The sequence below is a fragment of the Peromyscus leucopus genome, chromosome 2 (genome assembly GCF_004664715.2).
Source record: "Peromyscus leucopus breed LL Stock chromosome 2, UCI_PerLeu_2.1, whole genome shotgun sequence".
NCBI lineage: Eukaryota > Metazoa > Chordata > Mammalia > Rodentia > Cricetidae > Peromyscus > Peromyscus leucopus.
This window is the reverse complement of record NC_051064.1, coordinates 62,282,567-62,288,688: the sequence shown is the minus strand read 5'-3', so window position 1 is coordinate 62,288,688 and position 6,122 is coordinate 62,282,567.

Here is a 6,122-nt window from a genome sequence, read left to right as displayed (position 1 = left end):
TGTGGCCTCTACACCTATCTATACAGGTGAGCACACTTGCACACGTATGCAAACACACACACACACACACACACACACACACACACACACACAGAACTCACCCCCCCATAATGTTTCTAATCTTCTATTACTATTCTCCCACACTTTTCAAATCTCTCAGTGAGAGATTTAGGCAGCTCATTGTGAAATTCTCTCTATATCTTAGAACAAATTTTATACTTGAACTAAAGCCCAGCACTCAGAGTGTCTCTCTATATATCTTTTTTTTATGGTTTAAAAAAAGTGTATATTTAGATTAACCAGATGGACTCATTTAGATGATCCCAATTATGTTGGCAACATTCAGAGCATTATAATTAGGAACCCACCGAACATACACCTTCTTCTCTCCATCAGGCCTTATCAGGGTGTTGACTTTGGCCACATCAGTGTTACAGAGTTTCTTCCCAGCCTGTTTGAGCTCATGATTGCTGACCCTGACATCCACAATGAACACAAGTGTGTTGTTGTCTTCTGTCTTCTTCACGGCTGACTCAGTGGTCAGGGGGATTGGCTGACGGCATAATGGTCAAGCTTGTTTTTCCTGGGTGTGCTCTTTGAGGGTATTTGGGCTGCCTCCGGAGCTGCCGGAAGGTGGGTGGGTGAGGCGCAGGATCTTCTTTTTGTGGCTGTGCGTGCTTCTCAGCACTGCTTCTTGGCTTTCAAGGCCTTCGCTTAGGCTTTGGGAGGGCCAGGAGCTCCCTTCTTTGCTTTCGGCGCCATCTTCCAGAATGTCTCCTTATTCTATCTCCTTATTCGTTTGGTTCTGTTATTGTTTTGAGACAGAGAGTCTCCCGTCCCCCGTCCCTCCCTCCACCTCCTTTCTCTCTTATGTAGCCCTAGCTGTCCTGGAACTAGCCATGAAAACAGCTGTTAGAGGCAGACCTTGGACTCCCAGAGATCCCCCTGCCTCTGCTGACTGTTGGAGTGCACCAGCATGGCTGGCTGGCTTCCTTATTCAGCCTGGAAGTTTGATTTTTAACCAATGTTGATCTGTAACATGAATCTTAAAAGGTCTTATAAAAAAAAAAAAAAAGCCTGGAGCCAGATATTGGGGTGAACGATGAAAGATCAGAGAAACAGAACAAGCCACAGCCACCCTCATCTCGTCAACTCTTCAGCTGATTTTGTTTGCCCAGACTGGGAGCCTCTGAGTCCTCACCCCTGAGGATCTCAGCTGAACTGCTCTAGCTACTAGCTCACCTCTACGAAATCCTCCATCTAAAGAGAGCGAGTTCCTGTTTCTTCACATCTTCTATAACTTTCTGTGTCCTGACATCACTTCTTGGGATTAAAGTCGTGTGTGCTTCCCAAGCAAAGGCATGAGATCTCAAGAGCTGGGATTAAAGATGTGTGCCACCAAGCCAGTGTGGCCTTGAACTCACAGAGATCAAGACAGATCTCTGTCTCCCGAGTGATAGGATTAAGGGTGTGTGACATCATTGTCTGGCCTCTATGTCTAATCTAGTGGCTGGCTCTGTCCTCTGATCCCCAGATAAGTTTCATTGGGGTGCACAATATATCATCACATTTCCCCATTTTTGTCTAAAATAATAAAAGGTTATAACTAATATAAGAAAAACTATATACAATAAGTATATATAATATATATAGTCAAGAATTACATTAACAATGTCTAGTCCATTAACATTTGACAGATTCAGACAGAAAACTCCATTATTTATATGCTCTTGAGGCTGAGGATTTCATAGAGGTAAGAATGTGACTAGCTCGTTCTGCTTCTCTGATCTTTCAGCTTTCACCGAAATATCTGGCTCTGAGTTTTTTTTATTAATAAGACCTTTTAAGATTTTGTGTTACATTGACCTTTCCCTTTTGGATGCAAAGATCTTTCTGCTTGATAAAAACATACAAGAAAACATGGATAATTGAGTTATTGGTGAATGTCTTTAATCCCAGCACTTGGGAGACAAAGGCAGGCAGATCTCTGGCCCAGCCTGGTCTACCAAGCAAGTTCAAGAGGATGGCTAGAGCTATTACACAGAGAAACTTTGTCTCAAAAAACCAAAAAATAAAAAAAATAAAAAAAGAAAGCATAGATCATCTTTTCTCTAAGTTACAACAAAACAAAATCTTGCTAAATGTTAGACCCATTTAGCATGCCACATACACACACACACACACACACACACACACACACAGATGTTCATGTCCTGATCTTCTTTTTTTTTTTTTTTTTTTTTTTTTTGTTTGTTTGTTTTTTTTTTTAAAGATTTATTTATTTATTATGTACACAGAAGAGGGAGCAGATTCATTACAGATGGTTGTGAGCCACATGTGGGTGCTGGAATTGAACTCAGGACCTCTGGAATAACAGTCGGTGCTCTTAACCTCTGAGCCATCTCTCCAGCCCCATGTCCTGATCTTCTAATGATGATTACATGTGAAGATGTTGTATCAGATAACAATGATGGATTATGGTTGCATATGAATTAAGCCTGTTAAATAAAGGCTCTTATTTACATAAGACTATACTAATTTTGTTTGTTTTTTGATACAGGGTCTTACTGTGTAGTCCTGGTTGCTCTGGAACTCTCTCCGTAGACCAGGCTGGCCTCAGACTCACAGAGATCCATCTGCCTCTGCCTCCAGAGTGCTGGGATTAAAGGTGTGCGCCACTACTGCCCCCAACCAGGACAGTACAGTTTAAATCAAGTGAACCCAATATAGTCCCAAGGGTCCTTTAAATGAGGAAGAGGGGTGGGAAATGAAGACCTCTGACTTTGAGGATGGAGGAAAATGTCTAAGAGACAGAGAAAGCCGAGGGCTTCTCAGCTAGAGGCACCTCCATGAGGGGAGCAATTCAGCTAATGCCCAGACGCTAGTCCTGTGAAGTGATCTCCGACTTCAAGCCTTCACATGTGTAAGATGAAAAACGTGAGTTTCAAGTCACCAACTTCATGGAATTTTGTTACAGCAGCAACAGAAAAATCATGTGTCGACTGACTCCAGACCATGGGTAGTTTTCCACTGCTCATGCTGGGAGGCCCAGTACTTCCTGTGTTAGTCTTACTGTGCCGGTCTAGCCCATCGGCAGAAACAAGGTATTCGGCTACATCCCACCTTCAGCGTGCTCATAAAATTCAGGTGACCTTCGCCAGTGCAGAAAGTGCTGTAGATACCACGGCATGCCTTCTGGCTAGAGAAAGTCACACTTCAGATTCAGGAGTTCTCAGTGATACGGACACACAGCCTCTGTTCCCTCGGTGTCTTTACTGCACTGAAGTGCTACATCCAAATGGAACCCCAAACTTAGCCATTCATCGTCCCTGGAATTACCACGAAATCTCTGTGTCCCAGCTCCTGAAGGCAGAAGTTCCGCTTTATCCTATCCCCCAACCCCCCACAAATTCTACCTTAAAAACTCACATTTTCACAACAAAACTCACGTTCACTTTCTTTTTCCTCTTGAGACAATCACTCCCTCCATCAGTGCCCTGTGCTGTGGTTCCCTTCACCGCTGTTATCCATTTAACCTCACTTTTTGGTCATTTTTTCCCAGCTGTTATCTCTTCAAGCCACCGTGAAATCACCAGGAAAACAAGGCTAAGACTTCACTGTAGACTTTACGAAATTTTCAGAGAAGGGCAGAGAGCTTATTGCCACACCTCGCCCCTTTCTCCTGCCCCACCAGGCTGCAGCCTACAGCTCGCTTGCTCTCTCTCTCACAACTGTGTACCTGTTTCTTCCCCCTCTTCTGACCCACACCCCCATCCGTCATCCAGCTCTTAGAGATCCCCACACGAATGTAAACCTCTTGGTGACTGTTTTCTTCCCCTCTGTGCTCCGTTCTTGAGTGTCACGCCTTAATCTTAGGAACTGTGTTCACTCAGTTAGTTACCTGCTGTGGGATGTCTTTCTGTGTGCTGTGAATAGGTGTCGCTCTGACTGGTTGATGAATTAAGCTGTTTGGCCAATGGTGAGGCAGACTAAGGTTAGGCGGGACATTCGAACTGGAGAGAGGGGAGAAGAAAGGAGAGTGGAGCAGACGCTGCGAGCCGCCGCCAGGAGAAGCAAGACGTGAAAGGAAGTACCAGTAAGCCACAAAGCCACGTGGCAATGCATAGATTAATAGAAATGGGCTGAGTGAAGTTGTGAGAGCTAGCTACAGAGAAGCCTGAGCCATTAGGTCATACAGTTTGCAAGTAATATAAGCCTCTATGTATTTACATGCGTCCGAGCTGCAGTGAGACCAGGCAGGACACAGGAAAACTTCTGACTTCAATTACCCATAATCTGAGCTTTGGGTACACTCTGTCAGTCACTCCCCAGTAGGTACTGAAAGCTGTGTAGAATCCTAGATGCCTCATGTGACAGGCATGCTGCCTTGCAGTTCACAGTGCAGTTGGGGTATTACAAGATAACTGTGCTAGGATGTAGGAGGTGGTACAGTGCTCCGAGAAAGGAACTGATCCTGTGCTGTTAGAACACAGAAGTGGGCAAGAGGTCACTCCTAACTTAAAGGAAGTTCTTGAGAAGGAAAAACAAAATAAGTAAGTAAGGATGTAGCTGGTGTGGGCAGAAGGAGCTTCAGTAGCCAAGAAGTTGGAAGGAACGATAAGGCAGTCGATCTATGGAGAAGAATGAGGTCCAGTGTGAGGTGGAAGAAAAATAGATAAGACTAAATGTAGGTGGGACCAGACTCTGGGAAGTTGTAAATTCAGCAAACAGGGTTGATTCGTTTTCTATTTCTTTAGAGGAGACTTATGTTTATACCCCCATTATTATCTTTCCTCTTCCTCCCCTTTTAGCTGTAATCAATGAGAGTCTTGGGAGCTTGATGAGCATAGACAAAATTCAGAGACTTTCTAATGTCTAGTAACCTCTAAGTGAAATGAAAGATAGAATGCTGGTGTGCAGATCGCTAGTCAACTCGTACAGCTGCTGTCTAAGGTCTGATAGCTCTCAAAAATGTTTTCCCAAAACTTCCAAATTAAAAGGGAGTGAAGAGCTTTTTCTCCTGGAAAGCATTACCTACATAAACATAAGAAAACTAATACTGGGGTGGAGAGATTACTCGGTAACTAAGAGCACTTGCTACTTTTGCAGAAAACTGGGGTCTGGGTACCAGCACCCACACGGTGGCCTGCAACGATCTGTAACTCCAGTTCTATGGGATCTGGTGCCCTCATCTGGCCTCAAGGGCACCAGGCACACAGGCAGTATATATATATACAGTCAAAACACAAAACACTCTACTGGGCAGTGGTGGCACAGGCCTTTAATAAAGGCACTCAGAAGGCAGAGGCAGGTAGATCTCTGAGTCTGAGTTTATAGCCTGGTCTATAGAATTTCAGGACAGCCAGGGTTACACAGAGAAACTTTGTCTCAAAAAACCAAAACCAAAACAACCCCCAAACCCCACAAAACCCTGAAAAACACACAATAAATAAACAATCTTTAAAAAGAAAAGAAAATCAAAGCTAGAAGCAGATGTTACCCATAATCCATAGGCAACAGCCTTTTCTCCTTTGCTTGTGTGCAGTTGCCGAGAGAGGAGAGGGAGGGAGGTGAGGAGGTCACTATCAAATGCCACAGAAGCTGTTGCTGGACTGAGACTCCAGCTTTTCCAATCAGCAGCTCACTGGCCCTCTTTGAGCCTTTCTTGATGACAGCGTCTACCCTCTGTGCCTAAAAGCTGAGAATCTCACTCTAGAGCCAAATCCTGTCAGTGGTGTGCTCTGCCATACAACTAGCCAAAAATCACGATAAGGGCCAGGCTCTGTGTCGAGGCCTCAGAGGCCCCCTGGGTGAAACCCTTCTCTCTATTGAAGAGAAAGCTTAGGCTCTTGCCAGGAGGGATTTGAGGACTTACTCCTCCAGCCAGCACTGAACTAGAACTTGATGAAAAGCCTTCTTCCGGTAAGCATAGAGCTTATGACAATGTTGACCCTAGGGCCAGACGGCATGAGTTCAAATCCTGGTTCTCCCTCTGTCAGATGGGAGATCTGAATAACTCCCTTCATGTCTTCTGACTCAGCTCCTCTATAAAAATAAAGGCTATCATAGAACCCACCTCACAAATTATTGTTCTGATGAAATGAATGAGAGAAAAGCAATTT